At 32.9% G+C, this 27,563-nt stretch overlaps 1 pseudogene; it reads left to right on the forward strand.

Moving 5' to 3' along the window:
• The first annotated feature begins 120 nt into the window (after positions 1–120).
• On the forward strand, positions 121–26,252 carry LOC149571673 (putative prolyl 4-hydroxylase 6; annotated as a pseudogene).
• The last annotated feature ends 1,311 nt before the right edge of the window (positions 26,253–27,563 follow it).

Here is a 27,563-nt window from a genome sequence, read left to right on the forward strand (position 1 = left end):
GTGCTTTGGGCTATGGTGAACAAGTTGGGGGTGATGAAAGGTTGATTACTTGGCCCCATGGGTGGCATCCTTGTTGTATATTGCTGAGGTTGGCCAAAGATGCTAGCAGTAATTTGGGAGATGGGTGGATTTGGAAGGCTGGTTTGGGGAGCAACAGTAGCAATAGTGAAGGGCGTGAACAGTGAGGCGTTTTGGGTAAAGGGGGTTTGGAGCGGAGAGGTATGAACCAAGGATGGAGTGGTGGTGGCTAGGTTGGCTTGCGGCATGGAGATTTCAACTTGGGTGGATGATGGTATGTTTCTGTCTGTTGGATCATATGGATTGGCTGGAGGCTCTTCTTTTGGCATATATTGAGGATGATTTGGATCATAAGAGCCTATGGGTGGTGGCAGCTACCCAAACAATGGGTGAGATGGATCTGATAATGGAGGGGGTCTTCCAAAGTCAAAGGTTCCTACATTGTCCCTTCGAAAATTAGCCATGATTGTCTCTTTGTTCTTGTCTATAATGGCGTTTACCAATACTGCATTTCCTAGTTGGTTCATGAAAGCTTCAATGTCAGTAGATGATGGCATAGCTTTCTCTGGGCTGAAGGATGGTTGAGTGCTCAAGGGGGTTGAGGCTGTTCGATCCAAATGATAGGGCTCCATTGTTTCTTTCTTCTTGGCTAAGCGAGTGACAGGTGGCATGAAAAATGCTCCTAGGGATGAGATGCAACAAATGCTGGTGGATGCAAAAGGGAGGAAGGTTTTTCTATGCAAATGATTTCCTAGGTTGAGGCAAAGCTATATGACAAAACCTAAGGAGGATTGGGTTGGGGATTGTAACTTCAAAGATATGTTGCCAAAGCAAAAAAGGTCTACTTTCCTATGTGCAAGCTTGGTGGTGATTGTGTCAACTTAAGGATAGACTGATGATCCTTTAGCAAGAACACAAGATTGACCACTTGTGGATCCCAACCTTTAGCTCAAGGTGATGAGGGATAACAAGTGGTAAAGCTAGATTACCCTAGACAAAGCTTTGTCAAAGGGATAACCTTGGTGAGATTGGTTGTTTTGAAAGATTTTAGGAATGGCAAACTTTTAGCAAGGTGACAACAATTTTTGAAGGCTTGGATGTGAAGATTTTGGATTGCTGGCTAGATGGTTTGGTCCTAAATGAGATGTATGAGCTAATAATGCTTAAGGGGATAACCTAAGATGGCTGACTTTTCTACAAAGATGACTCTAAGGTGAAGCTTATCCAAGAAGGTGTGGAGAAACAAGGGTGTCTAATCATAGAAATCATACCTAGTTGGTAAGGCATAAGCAGGATTAACTCCTAGATGTTGGCTAAATTTGATGGTGCGCTCTAACCAGGCCTCTTGAAGTGCTTCTTCAGTAGCTTTATCCTCTACTTTATGGAGTTTGGCAATTCGAGGACTTGGTGTTAGTTCTTTTCTCTTGGCTGAAAGTTCTTGGTATGCCTAAGATGGTTTGAGTTTAACGTTGTGGAACTTCTGTTTGGGTTTGGGTTGCTCTGACATCAATTCTTGAATCTGCTTGGCTTTGAGAGACTTCGATTATTTTTCTTCATCTTGTTCAACTTCTAGAATAGGAAGTGACTACGCTAAGTGTACCCTAAGCTAGGATTGACCAAGTTTGGCAAACATTCATTCAACAAATAAAAAAGCAAGCAATAGATAGGAACAACCAGATAGAAGTTTTTGATTCTTAGAATGTGATACTTGCGCTGAGGAGTGTGTATGTTTTACAAATGTTTCAATCAGTCACTTCAAACACATTAACACTCTAGATGGTTATCTACAAGGCTGACAGTTGGTTTAGCTAGGGAGTCCTCAATATACCCAAAGGTACGTGAGGCCCAAATCCATAGATGAAACCAACAAGATGTCACACAGCCGAGAGGAGCGGTAACCCACTTCTCCTCTTTCACTTCTCAAGGGTATAAAGTTCCTTGAGGCTTAGCCCGAGTGACAAAAATCTTGATTCCAAGAGAGGTGTCTTTCGATTCACCTCCCGATTCTTATACTCCGCTAGAACGTTGGAGTTGAGGTCGTCCAAGGGGTGATGAAATCTCCAAGCAGGCCTCCTAAAAAGAAACAAGGTTTTGGATCCTAATCTTATGCACCCAAGATGGCCTCAAAAGACAACAAGGGGAGAGATGACTTGGATGACCTTGGGCTAAAAAAAAAACACGCTTGTTCTTTTACCAACTGACTCTTATGTCTGCTAATCTAGACTTTGCAAGCACTCATGTTTAAGAGACAATGCTCAATTCCAACTTGAAGCGCCAACAAAAGTAAATCGATCGAAGTATGCAAACAAGAAGAAGAGTTAGGGTCAACAAAAGAAAACTCGCGTGCCCGGAGGCCGTCCACATCAAGTATCGATTAATTTCCTTTAAAGCATTCAAGAGTTGGTGTGAATTTGTTTTAAGCCCAAAGCAAAGATGTGTGAGACTCGATTTGTCAAGCGCGCGCCCAGAGGCCCTCCACATCAATAGTTGTTCAATTTTAGAGCCCAAACTTGAAGTGTGATCGATTTAATCTAGATTTTTGGTCATTTAAATTTTTTGATAAAGTTAAAGCAAACGTTCAAAGACCAAGTGAGTGAGTTAGATTGTGGAACATTTAACACCTTTTTCAAGTAGACCCATCCCCATAAATGGCACTGAGATTGCAACCAATGGTTGAATTGATGTGTGATTAGAAAAGAGGTGAGTCCAAAGAACTACTCAAATTGATTTTTGCAAATTTGTATTTAACTTAACAAAGTTTCTTAAATGTCCAAAAATCAAACTTTACCTAAATTGCATGTGGAAAAGAGATTTGTTTTGTTCAATTTTAGAAGCTCCAAATGAAGTGTTTGATATTGCAATGGTTAATTGATCCTTGGAATTCAAGATTGGATTTGTTGTTTTAATCATGCATTCAAGAAAAATGTGATTTTAATCCATGGCATTCAAGAGTGTTTTTAGCAACATGCATTCAAAGACAAGTGATTAAACATTCAAGTTTTTTCATTTGAGCATTCAAGATTGAGATTTTGTGTGTTGTTTTAAGAACTTTGAAGTGCTTTGTTTTAACCTTAGATTATTCAAGATTTTTTTGGACTCAAAAGTGAAAATGACTCTTTGGACTTTGGTTTTCATTCAAGATTTTGTGTTCTAGTTTGCATATTTTAAGCCCAAAAATGATATTCCGAGATTGTTTTGATGCATGAAAAACCTAAGAAACATTCAAGATTTTGTAACAAGACATTTGTTTGGAACAAATAACAAAGCTTTTAGGACAATTTTTGCCAACCATTTAGGATTCTTAGTTTTCATGAGATTTTTAAAAGAACTTTAAAATATTTGCAAATGAGGTTCATTTTATCCTTGATTGATGCTTTGAGTTTGATTTAGATTTTAGTGTGCACTTAGTGTTGATTTTGAACCTTTTGAAATGGAAACTTGAAGTTCTTTTTAAATTTTCAAAAATGAAGTGTTCCTAACTTTGCATGAATGCATCTAAAACCTTGATGTTGCAAGGATGCAAATGATTGAATTGGTTTAGTTTCACTTGTTAAAAGGCTTTTTTTTTTTTTTGCAAATTTTTAGTTTTTAATGGATTTAAGTATGATTTAGGGGTTCATTTTAAGCACTAAAAAGAAGTGTGTATGATTTTGCTTCCTTCAAAAAAATGGCCAAGATCTCCCACAAGAAGAAGAAGAAGAAGTAGATGGAATAAGAAGAATATAGACAAGAAGAGGAAGAAGAATTCCAAGTGCTTTGCCCACCTATAAGCTTGAAAAATCTGCAAACACTATGAGATAGATTATGAGTTCCTTTGTCTTTTTCATGCTCATGTGGACCTACAAAACCAATTTATACAATCCTACCAATCACAAAAACAAAAAAAATTAGCCAAAATTAGCAAATGACATACAAAACTTGACTAAAAAAGCTAATGAAGATGACCCATGCGGGGTCCCACCGGGCATGCCAAAATGTATATGAGCAATGTTAGTATGCTAATAGAAACCAAATTTAAATAAAGCTTATACAAACTAAACAAAATCATAAACTTCAAGATAGACTAAGATGAGCTCTCAATTGAGAATATGAGCCATTAATGGACTCTCTCAATAAGAAGTTCTCTTGTTGAGTGGCTTTGTCTAAATAGATAGGATGTATGCTCAAGCTTATGTTTCAAAAATGGCTTCAAATGGAGTTGGAATTTGGGTATGAGTGTATGGTTTTGATGTAAAATAGCTTCTTAAAATGGCATTATGACTTTACTTCATGGATTGTGTTATTTTGCAAAGGGGAAGGATCCAATTTATAGGCAAGAGGCTTGAGGGATTGAGGGCTAAGATGCAAGGATGGGAAAAGGCTCATGGAGGGCTCAGATTGCATGAGAAGAGAGCACATGGATTGTGCTTCCTTACAGCCAATCAGGGAGTGACACATGTCACAGGGTGAGAGGATAGAGGAAAGGGGAAGGATGAGTCAACAAAGGAGGCTCAATGAGATAAAATCTTCATAAAGACCCTCATAATGGCTTGTAAGAGCAATAAAAGGGCTTGGAAGAGTCATTTATGGCCTAGTGGGCTTCATAAAGTTTTATGGTTGAGATATTTTGAGGGAGATAAGAGCAATTTTGACTTGGGCTTGATTAGGAGGGTTTTAAGCTTGCTTAGGATTGTGCAAATGATTAGAGGATGGATTAGGATGGTTTAGGATTAGCTTAGGGATAGGCAAGTGGATGGCATTTAATGAGGGTGGGTGAAGGAGGAGATATTTGTTAACTTTGGCTTGGGTTAGTAAGTCTTAACCCATGTTTAGGGAATGTGACAAGGTTAGGAGGGGATTAGGATTAGGTTTAAAGACATCTTCTAGAAGAGTCTAAACTTTGGATGAGGATAAAGACTTTCTAGAATAGTCTAGAACTTCCTAGGATGAGGATGAAGACTTTCTAGAAGAGTCTAGAACTTCTTAGGATGATGATAAATTAGATTTTTAGGAAATAAATAAAGTTTTATTTATTTCAAGGGTTTGGGTTGAGGAGATATTTATTAAAAAAAATTTAATAAACATGAGGATTAATATTTAATCTTAATTAAATATTTTGAGTTGGGATTAGGGGTAGGAAATGATGGGATTAGTCTTTAATCAAAATTAAAGAAGGATTAGAAGATCTTGGAAGAGGTTAGTGGTCTTAAGAAAATTGGCCAAGTTTTGGGCAAAAAATAAATTTTTTATTTATTTTGGGTTTTTTGGTCAATTTATTAATTAAATAATTAATAAATAAGGAAATAATGTTTAAATAAGATTAAAACATTTTTGGGAGGGATTCCTTAATTAAATATTTTTAATTAAGATAAAGGGATTTAATGGCATAAAAATAAACTAATTAATTAAATAATTAATTAATTAATTAATGATGATGTCATCAGGAATTTTTCAGAAAATAAAAATACTTTATTTTCTAAAGGTTTTTAGGTGTCTACAATAAGTATTATGCAATTAATATGCAATTATTTTTTTCCTTTGTAGTGCTTCTCCTCTACTAAACTTTGTGTTAAATTCAAGGAGTGCATGATGCTTGGTGTATATTGTAGGCCAAATGGTGATTCCTTGTTTCAAATTGTTAGAAGTTGTAATCTTTCCTTGGTATGTTTATAAACCAAGGTTAGACCTCCTTTCTTTATTGTTATAATATATTAGGATATAAGACAAGGTATCCTAATATATTTCTTTTTTGTCCTTTTTCCACTACATCTTATTTTTTCATCTAGTGGAATATGTGAGGACAAATATTTATTATAAATTGTAATTTAGATTATTCCTCCGTAAGAGGAATCTCACACTTGGCCTCACACACTTATGAATGGTGGCATTCATAGACATGGGAGTTACATTCTAACTCCTCTCTCTCATCTCTGTTTAAGAGATGACCCTCCTCTCTCATTTATGATGAGATTTCTTCCTCTTCTCAATTATTGTATGAGTGATTGCTCTCTCTCTCTCTCTCTCTCTCTCTCTCTCTCTCTCTCTCTCTTCTTAGGCTTTTTAGGCCTCATTCATAATGTCACAAGGGGTTTTCTTTGCTTTCCCCTTTTCAAATATCTTGTCTCATGGTGTTGGATCTTGAAGATTTCTCTCTCCTATCTTATGGTAATATCTTTTCATGCATTAACTCGCTTAGATTCTTTCCTGGTTTTGCTTATTTACATATTTCTTTTTCCATTTCTAACATGTTATCAAAGCAGTTTAATCTTTATTTTTGAGTGTTTGCATGAAGGTACGATTCAAAGGAGACTCTTGAGAGAGATTTCACTAATTTCTTTCTTAATCTTCTTAAGTTGGAAGAAATTAAAATTTTTTTCTTTTTGGGTTTGGCTGGTTTATTGCCAAACCTGATTAACTTCTGTTTGCTCTAATTTGTGCAAGTTACTTCTTATTTTCTATTAGTTTTCATCTAACCCCTTTTGGAAGGCTTGCCACCGAAGAGGAATTTTCATGCAATTTTGTATTTTTATTTTTATTTTTATTTTTATTTTTCCTCTTGTCTTGAAAGGTTTGTTGCCAAAACTAGAGGAACTTAATTCTAATAGCCTTTTTGCAAGTTTTATATCTATTTTTTGTTTACAAAAAAAAACTATTCTATTCTTAGAGGTTTCATTATTTTTTTTTTTAAATATTGATTTGTTATTAACATTGCTCTTGGATTTCTTTTTAATATATAACAGTTTAGTTGTACAACTTTGGATTGTTTTTAGATTAATCAAAATCTAAAATACTCTTACTGCACTTTCAATTTCATTTTATTTTTTTTTCCTATTGCTCATTCTGCATGTCTGTGATCGAGCCTATAAAGATTTCAGCCCGAGCATTTCCCTTCTCTGTAGTTAGTCATGTGTTTGTCTCATCCCTCTTGTGTAGTCATTAAGTAACGTCTCTTCAAAGACTCTACCTCATTCAAATAATGAATCCAGGTGGCTGGATAGATGTATCTTTATGCCTACATGGAAGAAGAATGTTTTTTTTTAAAACATATTTCAAGTGATTCAACATTGTATGCTCAATGGCCACTGCAATCCTAGGTCGCTTCATTGCACAACCATGGGCATTAATGCTCATTAAAGGTAAGCACCCCTCCTCACTCACAACTTTCACTACACTTCTTCATATTACACATGACACCAACATTAACAACATTAATCTAAATGTGAAAAACCCTTCAGATATTCAGTGGCCAAGATTCCTCAACCCCACACATGTAAACTAGATCATTAAAGCCCAGAAGAACACTCTCATGGCCTTGGCTATTTACAATGAAGCAAAACTATGACACCCTAATTATAAACGCATTGGACTAGTCTCCATGGCCACTATATTCTTTCAACTATCTAATTTTTTATCTTTGTAGCTTGAGTGGGCCTATCTTTGTGGTGCTTTATCTTGGGTATTCTCTAATAATGGTGCTTGCAATAATGCTTTCCACTGGTACCATTTGGTTTTTGACATCATTTTTTTTGGGTTCATGTCTCCTGCTTCAAGAGGAATGCTTTTAACAGGAATGATTCTATTGTATATCTTCCTGGGAATTGTTGTTGCTTATGTTGTTGTTAGAATGTGGAGGACTATTCAAGTGGATTCCATGGGTTGGTGATCTGTAGCATGGTCTGTTGCATGTTTCTTCCCTGGAATAGTATTTTTTATCCTAACAATCTTGAATTTTATTCTATGGGGTAGTCATAGCACATGACCCATCCTGATTTCCCTATACTTCATCCTTCTATCTCTTTGGTTTTGCATTTCTATTCCTTTGACACTTTTGGGAGGTTTTATTGGAACCTGAGCTGAAGCCATTCAGTATCCTGTTAGAACTAATCAAATTCCAAGAGAAATTCCAGCTAGAAAATACCCATCCTGGCTTCTTGTCTTGGGAGCGGGTACCTTGCTTTTTGGAACCCTCTTCATTGAACTTTTCTTCATCATGTCAAGCATTTTGCTTTGAAGGTTCTACGATGTCTTTGGGTTCTTGTTTGTTGTGCTCATCCTACTTGTTATTGTATGTGTTGAGGTCTCTGTAGTGCTTACATACATGCATCTGTGTGTGGAGGATTGGCAATGGTGGTGGAAGTCGTTCTATGCATCTGGATCAGTTGCTCTCTATGTCTTACTTTATTCTATCTCCTATCTTTGCTTGATTCAATCCTACCAATTTACAAGGAGGTTATCTCTGCATATTTTATTATTAAAATGTTATTAGACTTCAAACCATTTCTTTTCTTGAATTTTAATTATGCAGACAAGCGACACTCAATGCTAGTATCTCTGCAAGAGCTATTTTTAGCAGCTAAGGTAACACTCTTATTTCTAACACTTGGCAGATAACGCCTTCACATCTAAACAATGCCTGAGTAAGCAGTTGTGGCTAGACTGTATCTTACCAACTCTATGCCATTTTTAGTACTATTTACTGTATCTTCATCATAACTTTTTTATTATAATAAATCATCTCTGCCTAAAAAAGTTTTCACCATTTTTATCCTCTACTAGAAACGGTTAAGATTTTAATTTTATATTAATTTTAAATTTTGATTACATCATTAAGATTTTATGAAGAGATTTCATATTCATTTTACAGAACTTGTCATTTCATAATTATTATTCTTGTCTGTTGTTATAATCCGTATTTTTAAACTAGACATTTATTTTATTTAAAAATAAGTGTAATATAACATTTTATATAAAATTTGAGTATCAATTTTTTGTCTCTTTTATTTCTATTGTGATTCATTATTTCAATTATTCTAATTTAGAAGCTTATAATTAATCGTTGTGTTGGAAGCTTTTTCCTATTAAAACTTTTTATCTAAGTTTTTAAAAAAAATTATCCTTTTCTCTATTTTTAATCATTAATTCTATAGATTAAATTAAATGATATGAAAAGACATTCATTTTGATTATTATTTGTAGGAAACACTTTTTTTTGGTGGAAAACTTCAATAGAAGGTTATATCTTATTAGTTTATTTATTATATAAGCATGCCTATATTAATTTTACAAAATGAAATTAAATAGTTCAAACTCTCATATATGCATACCACATATTGCATTTATTGTTTGTTTGAAGAACTTGCTAAAGGATGCTACAAATCTGATTTATTTTCTAGATTTTGCACCAAATGTTAAATACGATATATTAATTTCATTGTTACTTATACCTTTTCAGGGGGATGATTTATAGCTACAATTTTCACTAATTCTTTGTATTTCCCAAGTATTGATTAGTGTGTCTCACTATCAATTATACTATGGTTTTACACATCTCTTTCTATATAGAAATGGGACATTTTTTTATAATTTTTATGCCAGCCTTTGTATGCACATAGTTATATCTTTCTTAATGTTTTATTTCAAAAAATTTACTTTTTGAAACACTTCCAATCTTGGAGGCATATGTATGGGAAAAAGGGGAGATCTTTTCTAGCCCCATGACTTTATGTTCTTATTACTTTGAGATTATAATTTGAACCAAGGTATTCAACATAAAGGTGATTATTCTAAAAAACAAAGGGGGGAATCATTTTTCTAGCATTAAGCTATGATTTAATAATTGTACTGGTGTGATTTCATACTATGATATTTTTTTTAGGTATATTTATTCAAGTATATATGGGTGCACACATATATACCAAGATAAATATACAAGCTATTTTGATTATGATGTGTATGTTATTGTGTAAAGTAAATATCTTTAATTCTTTCAATCCTTCAAATAGTTTACTTACCCATGTTCACCTTTAATGGAGTTTTCTACCTGATATCCATACACTTATCTTGCTTATTTCTCTTCAATGTTATCTCTCGAATTTTTCAGGTTTATGAGTTATCTTACACTATTGCCTTCATTATTTAATGATTTGATTTTTGTATGTTCTATTGATCTATCTACACATGGTTGCAGCTTTATGCTTTTATAGCATCTCTTTATGCTCATGGTAGTAGTTTATGGTTTTATACCATTGGTTTATATGATTTTTATTTGATCTTGTGTAAGTTGCATCGGGAGCCAATTTTTTCAAGGTTAACTATGGTGGACCTGACATTTTTAAACTGACTCATAGTTGCCTTATCTAGCCCGTGGAGTATCCTTCCAACCTATAATTGGTGTGCATTTACTTCAATGGAGTTTCCCTCCATTTGTTCCACTTTGTTCCTCAATGCGAGGATGATATTTTATGGGGATTTCCCATTCTAAACTCCTTGTCTCCTTGGTGTATGCTCCTAGTTGTGATTTATTCATGGTATGACTTCCTACACTTTGCTAATTCTTTTAGTGTATAGGTGAGGAGGCTACCATATCTTGGAGCAATCCAATATTGGAGACTCTATTTGAGAAAGTTGTTTTGACCCATGTTGATCTTTTTCCTCGTGGCAATGATGTTGCTTGTCCGTGATGGATTTCTTATTTGAAGGCAATATGTTGTTACTCCTCATAAACCCTTCCTTTGGTCCACATCAGCAATCATTCTTGGAAAAATGTAACTTGAATTATTTGGTGCTTAAGGCACATGTTCTACTTATTTATTATTGTCTCTCTTATATTTATTTGATAAATATACAATGTGATAATGTTCTGCATTCTTTATTGCCTAAATTGTGGGTCATGTAGGTGATGGAGTCACGACCCAGTCACTTGTAGTGGGATGACTCATTAGTGGACTATCTATATCCATGTGATTGACACAATGTTGATGCAGGTTTCATTAGTTGGCCTTGTCTGTGGTCATTTGTGCATTAGTATGTTCCTTTCATGGGAGATTTATTGCATCTATTATGATCATTTTGAGCTTATGACTTATTTTAGATATCATGTTAACTCCACTGCATCTTGGTGAACACGTTCATTTATCCTCATATCTCTTAGTTCCTCCTTGATTATAATTATTATAACTTCATTTTTTTTACTAACTTGACCATTCAATGTAATTCTACTTGTGGATAGTTGTCTTGTTTTTTGTTCTCTACTTTTCTTTCAAGTGATCCATCAAGGAACCTTCTCAATTTTTCACATATGAAGATGTGTCTATGCTTCCACTTGATCACATTCAAAGGACTAATGTACTTCTCTTCAATCTACAAATGTATCATATGGCTTGAAGACAATCAAATTACTTCATATTGAAGATTAAGTTGCAGATTATTGTAAAATTTGGACTTAATATCCTTTGGTATAATTACCCCAAGTAAAGATTAAAGGGGGGTGTTATAAGTTGTAATATTTCCTTGGTGTGTTTATAAACCAAGGTTAGACCTCCTTTCTTTATTGTTATAATATATTAGGATATAAGCCAAGGTATCCTAATATATTTCTTTTTTGTCCTTTTTCCACTACATCTTATTTTGTCATCTAGTGGAATATGTGAGGACAAATATTTATTATAATTTGTAATTTAGATTATTCCTCCTTAAGAGGAATCTCACACTTGGCCTCACACACTTATGAATGGTGGCATTCATAGACATGGGAGTTACATTCTAACTCCTCTCTCTCATCTCTATTTAAGAGATGACCCTCCTTTCTCATTTATGATGAGATTTCTTCCTCTTCTCAATTATTGTATTAGTGATTGCTCTATCTCTCTCTCACACACACACTCTCTCTCTCTCTCTCTTCTTAGGCTTTTCATGCCTCATTCATAATGTCACAAGGGGTTTTCTTTGCTTTCCCCTTTTCAAATATCTAGTCTCATGTTGCTGGATCTTGAAGCTTTCTCTCTCCTATCTTATGGTAATATCTTTTCATGCATTAATTAACTTAGATTCTTTCCTGGTTTTGCTTATTTACATATTTCTTTTTCCATTTCTAACACAAATTATAATTCATTCAAAAGCTTGCTCGGCCCAATTTATAGAAGAATTGTCTCTGCACTATTTAGTAAGTATAATTTGTAGTTGATATGAGATTTATACTTTATAAGTTTATTGTCTTTCTTATATTACTATATGTAATGAATTCTTCTTAAGTATTTTACTGTCATCATAGATGCATTTTTAACATGAAGTCAACTACCTTATATCATAATAAATTGAACTCCATTTTAATAGGAATTTCATAATTCAGATGACCTCCATCAACTTCTCTAAAGTGTATACATTTGCACTGTCTTCATAAGGTTTAAAATAGAAAAAGATAGAAATGGGAGCTCAAATACCTCCAAAGCTTCTAGTAGCTATGAGGTAAGTATTGAAAGCTTTACTAAAAGATTGAAGCAGATATCGAATTTGAATGCTTTTATTATCATATTTGAGAATCTGCAAAGTAGAGTTCACATAAAGCAACAAAATTAAAGCTTAAGAAATTAAGAATCTCATATATATCTAGAAGTTACAATCTTTATAAATAATGTAAAGAAATGAAGTAAATTAGTTAACTCTCTTCTCTTGCTGAACAAACTGACTGCTTCTCTTTTAACAAAAATAATTTGACAACTATGAATTAGGGCCAAAAAAATGTATGGAATGTTGTCAAAAGTTTATAGTTTTCAACTTCTCATAATGGTAAGCAAATACTAATTAACCTTTACTAGGACCTCACAAGGCTCACTAATAAGCCTTCTTAGGGTTTACTCTAAGACCCCACACTAGGATAATTCTTTACTTAATCCACCTATTATTTCCAAGGATATCTCTACCAATTTCCTACTTCAATAATCCACTTTAAAAAGATGCAAGACTCAAAGCATCAAGATTCATTCAACTCAACAAGAACTTCACTAGTGTTGTAGTAGGATGGAGGGATCCCATACAAGTCTATTTGATTAGGTTCAAAGTGTTCTTTCTCACAAAATTCCATGTTTTCTTACTAATCTCCTCAAACCCTTATTTTAGGGCTAGTAGCCTTTTGCCCTAATTAGGCCTCCAAATTTTCCATTTTGAAAATATTTCAAAAAACACTCAAGAAGATACCAATTAAGTTATGGTTTTAGAGAGCTTGAATATTTTCAAGGTTTTAGTTCTTCAACCCCTCCATACAACTCATTCCTATAAAATAGCCTACTTACAAGTGTTTTTAGACATTACTTGTTCACAGGCCTTACAAAGATTCAAAAGGAACACAAAAAGATTCAAATCCTTCTTAGTTCTTCCTCTTACTACTCCATTTTTAGGTTGCAAAAAAAACATCCTTCTTCCACCAACAAGTCATTCCATTCAAGAAAGACCATGTCTGACGATATCAATGCACAAAAAAATAGGGAGACAATTGCTAGATTGTGGTCTAACTTTTAAAAAAAAGGTGATGGAAAATGTTATTGTCCTTGCAAAAATTGTAAGGGCTTAAAGACTCGAAGATATCTAATCAAAATAGCTAAGGAACATTGTAGGCAACATGGTCACATTGAAGGGGGAAATGAATATCATCCATTGGTATGTATTTTAATAATTTATAAATTAAATAAGACATGATTTGATGATGAAACCATGGTCATGGCTAATATAAGGTCATCATATTCATATAGCTCAATGTCCATAAGTTTCATGTTATGGACCATGACAATTCAAAGAATGTGGATTTCCAAATGAGGGAACATGGAGGTGTGAATATTGAGGTAGAAGGCAATGATACCATGGAAGAAGACCATGATGATGAAGATCAAGATGATCAAGATGATGTTGACGCAGAGCTTGATGTACCTATACTTGAGAAGGCACACAAGTCCCTATATGAAGGCTCTAAAATAACTCTTCTTGTTGTTGTATTATTGTTGGTGAACTTGAAGATTATGAATGGTTTATCCAACATAGCAATGACACATATGTTAAGGTATGTCATCTTCTTTCATTATTTTACTCGTACTTCCCTTACAATTAACATTGGGTTCATGTAGTAATTAATATTCTTGAAATTAACAAATTATATTTTTGGTCATAGGTTGATAGGTGAGAGTTTGTTACCACCATCAAACATTCTACCTCGCTCATACTAAGAATTATCTGCCATCATGCAAGATATTGGAATGGAGTATCAAACAATACATGCATGTCTAAAAAATCATATTATATATCATAAGCAACATGAATTTTCAACACAATGCCCTATTTGTCATACTAGTAGATATCAATTAGATTAATTAACAAAAAAGGTGTCTCGCAAGGTTCTTCGACATATTCCCATTATTCCATGTCTACAATGATTATTCAAGTACAATATCTTGGCACAATTTATGGATTACCATGCATGTAATAGAAGTCAAGATGATATTATGCGAATGCCTACAGATGGTTCAGAATTTAAGGAAATAGAGGAAAAATGGCCACACTTTAAAGAAGAACCTCGTAATCTCAAGCTTTCATTGGTAGCAGATGGTGTCAATCCTTTTGGAGAGATGAGATCTACTTACTTGGTGTGGCCTATTTTTGTTATCAACAATAACATACCTCCTTAGTTGTCCATAAAGAGAGAGCACATAATGTTGACATTGATTGTTCCAGATATTTTTTGATTTAATGGTCATCTAAATTTATTTATTATTACTAATCCATCAAAATGGTCATAATAATTATGTAATATTTTTGTTCATTCAACTAGGTAAGTACCAAGTTAAATATATCAATGTATATATTGAACCCCTTATCGACGAGTTGATGGTGTTATGGAATGGGGTTACTATGTATGACATATGTAGACCAATAGGACAAAGACAATTTCAATTTCATGCAATACTTGTATGGACAATACATGATGCCCCTAGGCTAACACATTTTTGTTGTATATTCTCTTCTTAACACCTCTTTTTTGGTATGTTATAGTGACAAAAAAAATTTAACACATTTAATCCAATTATATAAGATCTTATAGGTCTTCAAACAAAGAGAAAATTTGCATGTCTAGTTTGTGGTCCAAAAATGAAATCTTGTCATTCAAAAAGTTTAAGAAAGGAAGTGTTCGATGAGAATAGAAACTTTTTGCATAGAAATCATAAGTACCAAAATACCAAAAAACATCTTTTCAGTGGGAAAGAAGAGACTATGTCAAAGCCACAAAGAATGGCACCTTGCCTATGGAAGTTGGCATACAATAAAATAAATCGTTGAGGTAATGTCATTCCATCTAATGGTTTTTGTTTCAAATTTATATTTTGATATTTTGTTTTGTTTACTGATAATGTAATTGATGCTTGTGAAGGTCATCAAGGCATCAATGACCAACTTACAAAAGGACTAAAAATTTATCCTATGCAATTTACTAGGTTGTCGTACTATGAGAAACTCCCAATTGTGCATTTTTTTGATCCTATGCATATTGGAAAGAATGTAACAAAGACATTATGGAAAATCTTGGATGGAAGGCATGACAAAGACCAAATTGTCAAAACCTATAGTGACATTGAAGAATCCAACCATGCAATGAAAAATGGCATTTGATCAAATAACAATGGAGACCAAATTGATACAAGTGCCCTTAGTTGGTTATTGTCAGAGTAATAGAGCAATGCTATAAAAGAAGTCATAAAAAAATACAATTTCCCACAAGATTTGCTACGGACATAAACAATCTCATATCAAAGAAAAGTAAATTTGGGCCAGGGTTGAAAACACATGATTGGCATACATTTATTAAGGTAATTCATGTTATTTTGTATTCACTATATATTTGTATACTGCATGTAGTTTTAATTGCATTCTTTTATAAAATATTGACAAGATCATTTTACAAGTATTGCAGTACGTTCTACCTCTATCTCTCCCACACCACTTTGCCAAAAATGTCAAATAGTTTATATATGATCTTGGAAAATACGTGAGGTGGTTGTCATCTAAAGAAATCAATAAGGAAGATATAAAATATTGGAAGAGAAAAATTCCTCTTCTTATGTGTGAAATGCAAAGGTGTCTACCTCCAAATTTTTTCAATGCACAAGAACACTACCTCATACATCAAGCTGGGGAGATTGAATTGTGTGGACCTGTACCAACCAGGACAATGTGGATGGTTGAGAGGCACTTGAAATTTTTGAAAGGCTTGGTTTGATAGAGAACACATTCTAGGGGTTCTATGGTGGAGGGATATATGGCATACTAGACCATGGTGTACATTATTGAATATCTTCCTAAGTTTGTAGCAAAGACCCATGTAGATCATATTTGGGATCCCAACTCAATTAACAAATTTGAAAGGGAGTACTTGATGGGAAAAGGTAGATCAAGGAAAGTGAGAGGTAAATCTAAGATGTTATTGTAGTTAATTAATTCTTATAAATCTTCAATATAAGTTATTTATAATTGGTGTTTTTTTTTTTATACAAGTGGTCGAGAGTGGGATGCAATACATTTGTATATTGTGAACAATCTTGATTCAATGATAGTATGGATTGAACGATGTCAACAAAATGGTTTCTCATTAACATGGGAAGGTGTTGCTTCATTGGTTACAGAAGCTAATCATAATGGAGATTCCAATGTTACGCTGATGGTAGTTGATCTAGTAAAGGGTTTAACAGGTGAAGAGGTATGTAAAAATTTATTAATGATCATAACTCGACGTATTTTTTGTATCAACTCATGATACAAATAATTTACACACGCTTCAAAATTTTTAGGTCAAGCACCAAAAAGCTATGTACTATCATGGCCATAAATTTCACATAAAAAAGTTGGATGACACAAAGAAAATTTGTGATTCTAGGATACCTGTAGTTTTTGAGGTCACCAATATATCATCTAGAAATGACATACATCCACAAAAATCTCAAAATCAATACTATGGCATCTTGGATGATATAATTGAGTGTGACTTTAACTCCTTCAAAATAGTTATATTCGTCGTCAAATGGTACAGGTTACGACTAAATCAAAATGATCCAGATAGAATGGTTATTCAATATGATAATGGATTTACAATGATTAATACACGATCATTTGAGCCAGTTGGAGATGAGCCCTATGTTCTTCCAAGACAATGTGAGAAAGTGTTTTACTTAGAGGTTCCACATAAATAGGGTTGTTCATTTTTTGTTAGACATGATCCAAGAGGAAGGCCAATAAAGTATAATGTTATGGAAGAAGAAGATATTGAAGATGATGAAGATCAAGATGATGGTGATGAAAATGATGGTGGTGATGATGATGATGATGGTGATGATGATGATGATGGTGATGGTGATGATGGCGATGATGATGGTGATGATGGTGATGATGATGGTGATGATGGTGATGATGATGATAATGATGATGATAATGATGAGGATGAGGATGAAGAAGATAATCAATGACTACAGACATCGTCACCCCTTCTATTGATGATCTTTCATTCCATATATAAGGTAAATTTTGCTCATGTTTATGATGTTGCATATTGTTCATGTTGTCTTCTAAGTTATTTGTAGCATACGTGTATCATGTAATTTTTAACTAACTTAAGATAAATGATTAACATATGCAAGAAATATGATTAAATATTTATTGTGTTCAATTCTAATGAATACAACATATGTTATTTATAATTACCATTGTTTATATTGTATCTGATTATCACCCTTTTTGCAAACAGTCAATTAACTACAGACATCGTCACCCCTTTGGCCTAGATCGTGCACAGTGACATGGATTAGTAGGTATCATTCAATAAATAGACATAATTTTCTTATATTCTTCTTGTTTATCATTGACCACGTATGTTATAAATAGACATATTATATAATCATATAATGCATATATAGACAAAGAAGGTCCGTATAGAAATATAATTGTATAATCACTTTCAACGTACTACATTTTATATCTCTCATGTATAGACAAGAAAGAACTATGTGTATGAGTCATGACTTGATTATTCTATATTTATTATTCAAATATTATAAAATTTCCATTTGATGGATTGCAGGTGCCACCGAATAGGTACTTGTCAGATCTATCTACATTGAATGAGGGAAATGAGAAAATGGTAGATGAAAGCTCTACATGTAGTACAACTAAAATAGGGAGATCAACTAGAGGTCAAAAGATTAGAAAAAAAATTTGATAAATGCATGCAATTTTACCTTGCTAATGGGGGGTCATATGATGATGAGACCAAAGGCAACATCAAGGCGCCCTTTTGATACACAGACATTGAGAAAGAATGGGTACCCAATGAGCTACCTCCAATTAACACATATTTTTATGTTAATGAGAGGATATTTTGCATTGCTCCATCCTCATTACATGGTTTTGGCTTATTTTCCATGGATGGGATAAATGTATGTTACAAAAAAGTTATCGAATTGTTCAAGTATGTCAGTCCATGTTACAATTAGAGTGATTGGATGCGGATTGTTCGATATAAAAAAAGTATGCATAAGTATGCACTATTAGCTAATTATATGCAACAGAAAGAAAATGATCAAAGTAAAAGATTTGCTACATAAATTGATGGGAGACCAAAAGCAACAAGTAATATTGTAGGTTTTATAAATAGTACGTGACCTTCCTCAACTAGTAAGCAACCCAATTGCATATTTGAGACACGTGAGGGGAATGAAGTTTTTGTTTGTGAAATAAAATCAATAAGTGTAGGGGAAGAACTGCTAATAGATTACCACTTAAATTGCATAGATAAAAACAAAGTTACTATCATGAGGGTTGTAAGTACTATATACCATTTTGTTAATAAGTTTTCTTTTGTTGTCTATTGCTTTCAGTTAGTTGAAGTTTTTATGTTTAATCTTTGTGATAGGACGATATGGATCCAACAGATGATAGAGGCCACGAGGATGCCACTCCCACCCATTCTTTAGCAAGGGTAAACCTTATTGAAATTGTACAAATTATATAGTTGAAAAAGGTTATATTATTACATTATTTTATTTACATTTTTTGAGTTTTTATGATAGTTTTACTGATATTCCTCTCACAATCCGATGTTTAGGATAAGGGAAAAGCACATGCAGTAGGTACAGAGCCACTAGCTACCCCTTCTGATGATGATATTGCAGAAACTCCTAATGTTACAATAATGTTGAAGAAAAAAAAATTAAAAATTAATTTAGAAATAATGAGAACTTTGGATGAAGCAAATATTCCATCTGAGAAGATGATGAAGAGGCTATCTAATTTGAGAGCGCAAGCTCATCGTTATGAAGTAAGCAGTAATGAATCTTTAGTTATAGAAAAATTTCAATAAATATTTATATTTTATAATCTTTTATGTTGTGAAGTAAAATATGTAATATGTGTTCTTGTTACAAGATTTTTTGGCAATTGATCCAAAACCTGGTCAAGGACAATGCAGTGAGGCCGGTACTAGCAGAGCTCTGACTACCACTAGTACAATAATCTTTTATTTGAAACGTTACAAGGAATTTTTAATTTCGAACATTCAAAAACTTCTTAAGTTAACTCTTACTTTTATTATTTTAGAATTTCTTTTCTAACAATGTATTGTTTAAGTCATCAAGTTTAGGAGACTCCTAGAAGGTTGACGGATGTCCATACGAGATTGCCGACTACAATGTCAACAATAAGGGGACATCCAACTGATAAATCCTTGTTTTGCTATATTTGGTTTTGTGTTAATTATGAGTTGATAATTTGTACTTTTATCTTGGGTGCATCACATAGTGGATTTTTTTTGTGGTAGGAGATGCACCATCTCCTATGCTAGAGACAGATCATAGTGCAAGTATTGGTGATAATTCACCATCATTTCCTAGAGCTACCCGTGTTTCTACCATAGGAGCTATGTAGACATCATTGTAGATTGACAATGATGAATCAATGCCTTTAAAATGTCCTAAGATTTTAGGTACTTTAAATAATTATTTTTTATATGTAATATGTATTTACCTATTCATAAGAAGCTTTGGATTGATTATCCCATGACATTTTTTTTAGGAAATGATACATTTTATTGGAAGCTTTATGACCTCACGCTACAAATATTCAGGCCCACCATACGTACAAGGTGGAACATCATAAGTGAACTAATTTTATCCCACTATTTTTTTTTTCATATCATCAATTGGTGCAACATTTTTCCTTTCATTCAGGACTTTTCTTTTACTAGCTATATCTAACAATTTTGTGTTTTTTCTTAAAAGGTGGAACTTTCAAGATAAAAAATTAAAAGATCAGCTCATCAAATATTTAGAGCATGAGTTTGATAATAATATTTTTTATCATAAGAAAATGTTACAAACATCTTGCAAACATCTTAAGGTTGTGAGGGACTCATCTCATCCTAAACCTAAAGTACAAGCATCCTTCCTTTATTACAGTGAGGGGATGGAATGAGTTCATTTTGGATGCAAAGGAGAAAGGGGAGGATGATCGAAGAGAAACTACACCAGCAAGTGCGAGAAGGTATGCAATAGTATTAACTACTAGTACATTAATGTAGTAATACACTAATTAGTACTAATCTTTATATCTATATCATCTAACATATTTCAAACTTTTCATAGGTTGTAGGACACATCAAAGGAAACAAAGGCCAGGCTGGAAAAGGTTGGGTGGCATAAACTTGGTTCTGGGGGATATTCTAAAATCAACACACGAGTTGTAAGTAGTAGTAAATGAATTGCAAAGAAAAAGTATTTATAAAATGCAAATAAATTTTTTAAGTAATAAAATAATACAGGGTGCTGATTTTAATTTGGAGGCCATGGAAGAACACAAAAGAATTGCCTTCAAGCAAGGCTATGCAACTATGGCTGAACGCCTACAACAAGCTTCCATTTCCCCAACTGAATAGTCCCTTGCATCATGTGCATAGGTAAATATGCCAGAAAATATATTAGAAGTTGAATACTTGAGCAACAATATAGTTGATAATAATGTGCATAACATTGCAATGTAGCATGTTAATTGTGACACAGATCATATGTCGCATCATGAAGTCCCTAATGTGCCTCATATTGTCCATGGAGGTTCTCATTTGCTATTTAAAACTAATTATCTAATTATTAATCCAATTTAACATTTTAATTGAACTTAGTGTAACCTTTTTTGTGTATATTTTAGAGGATATAGATCAATCATGTCATGTTGATGAATGAGTGTCAGAGGATGTTCAAACTGATCAGTAGGTAGCTCATGTCACACATTCAAGTAAATAAAATCTATATTTTGTTCTTTTAAATTAATTTTTTGATTTATAGTTCTTTTACTTAAATAAGAACTCGTAAGTCACTAATATAAAATGGTGTGAATTGAACTCATGAAGTACTTGTTATTGTAGCATACCCCTCTTTGGTGCAGCAACCTCATGATGTTCCTCAACAGATGAAGAGACATGGAGGAGGGGGATGATGAGGACATTGATATTCTTCTTAGAAATTTCATGAAAAGAAAAAAATAGCAAGAAAACCAAAAATAAATGATTGTTGTGTGTTAATGAATTATTCATGAATGTTGGTTGTTAATGAATATTGTGTTAATGAATTATTCATGAATGACTTACTCTTGAATGTTGCGTGTTAATGAATTTTGTGTTAATGAATTATTCATGAATGTTGTGTGTTAATGAATTTTATGTGTTAATGAATGTTATTATGTGATTATAATGACTGAATGTTATCATGTGATTATAATGATTGAATGTTATATTTCAAAAATGGATGAATGAATGAATGTTATTAAATGTTAATGGGGAATTTAGAGTGATGTTAGGGTGGGGGGGACAGGCCAAATGAGCTTCCACCTTCATGTGGTTGGCCTTGTTTAGTAGAGAATATTAAACTATTCTCAAAACCAAGTGCATCTCAAACTTTAAAGATAAACTTATAGTTAATAGTGACAACCAATTAGCAAGTCCAAATGAAGTTCTTTGTTATAAGTACCTTTTTAGTTTTTAAAGCACAATGTCATGTTTTAATATTGTGTAGTTTTTTTCTTAAGTCAAAGTATTCTTGTACTATAAGAACGTAATTTATGACTTGTTTTCTAAACTAAAAGTATTAAATAGTCAAAATTGTCTTATTTTCCACGCTCAATTTTCATATTAATGTGAGATGTTTTAAAATGACCATCTAAGAACTGTACAATATCTGATTTAAAAAACCCTACATGTTTGAAATGTGGTGCTCTTTCTAATACATTTGTTGTCAATGCATTCCAGGTAAAGGTTGGTCATGATAAAGATTTTAAAGAAGCATTACAAGCTCTTAGGGGAAGCCAATGTGATGTGTCATATGAAGCAACTGAAATCCTAGTGTGTATCTTTTTTTGTTCTAGAAATATATATATTTTTCATTCACTAGTAGCAACTAGGTCAGCTTCCAATTTCAATTTAAGCTAAAATTTGAGTAAAACTTTGGAGCTAATCAGTTCCAATTAAGACGTAAAAAAATAGTTGATTGCTGCTGATATTAGGTTATCAATCTATTGAATATATTATACAAGAATATATAGAGGGGTTGGAAAATCTGCCCAAGACCAAAATACTTGATTTATTTCACAGAAACTATGCTCATGCTGTCATTGTAAGCAATATGCTCAATCATTTGTTGGTTCTCCATAATTTATCTACTCATCCAAAGTTCCTTTCAATAATCCATTCATCATTTACAACTTCATAATATGTATTGTACTTGATGAAATTTTGTTATTTGAATCTTAATTATTTATCTAGTCATCCTTTACAACTTAACAATTGTATTTACTATATCAAGTTGGTGTTGGCCTAGCGGTATACCAACAAATTGGTGGAATCAATGGTGTTATATTTTAATCCAATGCAATCTTTGAGGCTTCTGGTGAGAAGCCACGTTAGGACATTAGATGTTTCTCTTTCATTTCTATTGATATAAATGTGTTCTTTTATGTTTTAGATGTAATATAATTGTTCTGATTAGATAAAGTGGGATAGGGTTCAAACCCATACAATAAAGAAACAACAAGATCATAAAAAGTAATATCAAGTCGAAACTACAGGCAGAACGAATTCATAAGAGGTCAAAAGACTTTTGGACCTTAATGTAATATAATTAATTTGGACTTTGTTGTAGGCTATTCTTCGGGTCAGACAACATCAGTTGCAATTGCTATAGTTTAGGTTCCAAAAATGGTCAATTCTAGATAAGAATATCTTATTTAATTCCTCTCAATGATTAAACACGTTTGTCTTACTTATTAATTAGAAAGTGGTGCTTGGCAGGTGCCTAAGACAGTAGTAGGTGCATTGTTGATGGACAAATGTGGTAGGAGACCACTTCTAATGGTATGAGCTAGGTCCTAAATATAGACTATTATAAGGACATTTACTATGTATTAATTTTAACAATAATAAAGAAAACTTTCTTTAGATTGTTGTAGGAGGAATGAGTATCTGTTGCCTTATTGTTGGATTGTCATTCTACATATTGGTAATTACACTTTCCTATCATTATAACACTTTATGTCCACTAATTCAATTTAATGGGATTTAATTTCATTTACCTAATGTTCATGCAAAAGAAAGTAGTCATTTCTCTTGTTAAATCATCTAAGATTGTAAAGGGAATGCCATTGTCGTGTCAATGTGTTTAAAAGAAAATTTTAGAGTTTTGAATAAGGGTTTAGTTCAACTCAATTATTTTTATAAATTAATTTCTGGCCATTTTGTTAAAACCCTCGTAGAGTAGGATAGTATAAATCTCTATGATCGTCTTATTTGTATAGGGGTTTGAAATTGAGAGGGGGTCTTTATTTAGAGGCTATTTTTTTTGTGATATTGCTATTATGATTTAATTGTGTAGTTTTTGAGTCAAATTCATTGATCTATGTTTTACAAGTAGCAATTGGCACTAATCTATCTATTAAAGCACTGGGACTTTGGCTGAGGGCACTCATGCCAGTACTACTTCAACTTAGAACTCACTTAACTACAGAATTTTGTCCATGGTTAAACCCACTTTGATTACTTATTTAGTGAATTTAATTGTATGAAGTTTATTTATTCTAATTATATTTCATATCTATTATTGAAACAAAAGAAACATAAGAAACTAAAGTAAATATCCCATCTTTTACGAAGTATGGAAACAAAATTAGACTTGAACCATGATCATAAAGAACACAAAATCTATAAAAACCTGCAAGATGTAAAGAGATAATAAGAAGCACAATAATGAAATGAGCCTAAAGGACATCCATGGATTAAAGAATTAAAGGAGGAGAGTGCATATGACAAGAGTAATTGGATCTAATCAAAAGTCAAACCCAATACTCAATGAGTGGTTGTGATTCCACTCCCATGAACCTAAGATGAGCTATCAAAATGAAATGAAAAAATATACTTTAAAAAACTCTTAAATAGTGACTACTTGAATGAAGAACTATCATACATGTATGGAGGACCAATTAGAATTAAAATTGTAAGTATGATTAAATAAAATAAATATACTAACAAAATCTAGTATTAAGCACTACTACATTAACAAAGAATCAATCCCTAGCTTACTAGAGACTCCACCAAATTCCAAAGACTTAGAAGCAACCTCTTGTTTAGTATGAATTAGAATATGTGAGTTGGTTAATTGATTTTGTGTTTGTTTTTGTTTATTGTGACATTGGTTTGTTTTGGTTAATTCTATACTTTTCATTAGTTAAGCAGTCTAGTAAGGGTGCTAAGGGCTAACCTTTGCACTATTAAATATTTCCTTATAGTCATGAATGTTAACTTTAGGCAAGAGACAAGTTAGAGAAATCAATGGTGGTAGATAATGAATCAAGGAAGAGTATTATGAGTGAGATTCGGACAAGCTCAGGAATGTTCTTAAATAAATCTTAGGTATGTTGGGCTCATCCATCAATCAAAGCCTGATTTTAAAATGTAGAGAAATATGAGACTATTCATTATAAATTAGTTGGATGAAATTTTAAGCAAGCACTTGGGCTTTAACAAATATCCATATTATAGATTATATTAATTAAGATCATGTAATAAGTAGATCTTTCCTGGCTTATGTTTACTCCTCTACAAAGGCTATTTATTGGCATTGCTTGTAAATTTTTATTAGGATGACATTGTTGCAAGGATTGAAGATAGAATAGCAACCTGGACCTTTCTTCCAAAAGGTAATAACATGTTGAAAAATAGTAGTAACCTAAGTCTAATTTGTGATGTATTGGTAAAGATTCTTTTAAAGAACTTGTATCATTCTGATGATGATTACAAAATTTTGTTCCATTTTTATAACACTGTAAATTCTTGTACAACTTCTTATGAAAAAAGAAATTCATTACCTAGTTTCATTGAATGTAATTTTACTAGTTCAAGCCAGGCCCTTCCCACTTTATTTAACCAAGATTTCAATCATGAAATGACCTCATTAAAATGTAAGTCCTAATTTTTTGAATACTATAAAAGATCTTGTTTGTAAGTTTCTTTCATTAATATTTCTTTTATGGGTGTTTTTAGAGAATGGCGAGGCAATACAGATTTTACATTATGAAAATGGCCAGAAATATGAACTTCATGTTGATTTTTTCCATGATAAGTTTAACAAAGAGGTAGGTGGTTATAGAACTGCCACAGTGCTCATGTATCATATGTGATCAAGGGGTGTGAGAATATTTTTCCCTATTTAGAGGTTAGTTTCTTTGCATCAAACACCCACTTTATGTGGTTAATCCATATCATAAAATGTATGTGAGCTCTTACAAATATTATTCAATTATCTTTGTTGGGTAGTCAGGAAAGTGATGACCAATTAAAAGACAGTTCTTGGTTAGAATGTGCCAAAGGTGGATATTCAGTTATAAATACTTTGGAATTTTTTTTGTTCTCCAAATTAACACTGACTAAGCATTCATGTTTACATTTAATATTCTTTATTTTTATCAATATAATTTATTTTCTAATTCATAGTCAAAACTAAAATGATCTATGAGATGATTGTAGTACAAGTGAAAAATGAAATTTATGTTGTTTTTTTAATATAGTGAAGCCAAGAAAAGGTGATGCTATTATGTTCTTTAGTCTTTTGCCAAATGGGACAACAGATGAAAATAGTCTGCATGGAAGTTGTCCTGTTATAGAAGGAGAGAAGTGGTCTACTACAAAATGGATACATGTGAAGGCATATGACTTCATTAAAATGGGCACTGCTGATGAATGAATTGATGAAAATGATGATTGTGCTAAGTGGGCTACTACTGGGGAATGCATGAACAAACCCACCTATATGATTGGCTCTCCACATTTTGATTGGATACAAATTTACCCCCTGCCTCAACATCTTTCATTTCCTAAATATTCCAACATGTACAACAAAGTCAAGAAAGATCATTAGAAACAAACTAGTACGTGCAACTTCTAGTCCACAACAATAATAGGTAGACAACTCACCCACCATTTGGGGAGGTGAGTGAGAGTCTACATACTATTTTTTTCCACCTTTGGACAATTTCAAGCCTTAAGTTCAGTAAGGTCCCAACTACAAGAGGAATGTGGAAGAGCCCATTTCAAGAGAGAATCAACAACAATAATTTCTAGATATTAGCAATGTTTTATCTCAATAGTCAAGCCTTGATGTGAATAAGGAGCAACAACATTTAGAGAAGGTTGCATGTGGCTAGAGTGGACCACATGAACAACAAGAGGTGGGGTTAGATCCATTAGGCTACAAAAGGCTAGTTCAATAGAACCATAACATTCGGAGGAGTCATCATTACCCTATGGAGAGTCATTAGAGGAAGAGTTAGATGCACAAATAGTCAAATAATTATCATTTTTGTCCCTCCAAAAAGTGACAATGCCTCTTTGACATGCAAAAAGATAATCTATAACCAAATATCCAATGGAGAAGCATTGATGACTCCAAAAGGGGAGGTCCTCATAATCTAGTAGTTGAGCCCATGACCTATCCCCTACCATGAGAACTTGCTCCAAAGGAGAGGATTGGAGATGCCAATGTCAACTAGAATGTGAGGAAATGTAGAATGACCTGTAATACCCCTATATTAGTATAAGTAATTTGGGATATTTTGGAATATAAGATTTATCTTAACAAATAACACATGAGACTGAATGAATGAAAGAATTGTAAGGGTGTATTTAATTATATGTTTAGCTTTAAGAATTTCATTCTATATGACATATCTCTACCTAACAAGTTCCTAAAAGGTTCTATAGGGTCTTGATTTAATTAATGCATCAACTAAATTATTAATAGTTAGAAGTATCTCTATCCTTAATGTACTAGTTGGGATTTCTTATGATGCTTAGAACTTATTTTACATCGTACATTGATCATAGTATGTTGTTTAAATGCATTGTTAAAAGCATACCTTGATTCATATTTATTCAATATCATGTTTTCAATACCTTGGATCATGCTTTATATGTTGCTTAGAGTTCTAATTCAATATTGCACTTGAACACATTGCTTATGAATAAGTATGATTTGGTGTTAAGCCAACCCAACTAAAAGATTATTCTTATGTACATATATGTATGCTTATTTTATTTGGCGTAACTTTTGGATGAGGGGAGACAGTCGTAGTCACTTCTTCAGGAGATATACATGATATCACACTCCTCCTTCCTTGCATGCCAACATTTCAATGATCCATTATCACCTTGTCTTTTCTAGATCATTATT

The sequence above is a fragment of the Cupressus sempervirens genome, chromosome 2, assembly GCF_028749045.1.
Source record: "Cupressus sempervirens isolate cs-2001-9-10 chromosome 2, ASM2874904v1, whole genome shotgun sequence".
In the NCBI taxonomy this organism is placed as follows: Eukaryota; Viridiplantae; Streptophyta; class Pinopsida; order Cupressales; family Cupressaceae; genus Cupressus; species Cupressus sempervirens.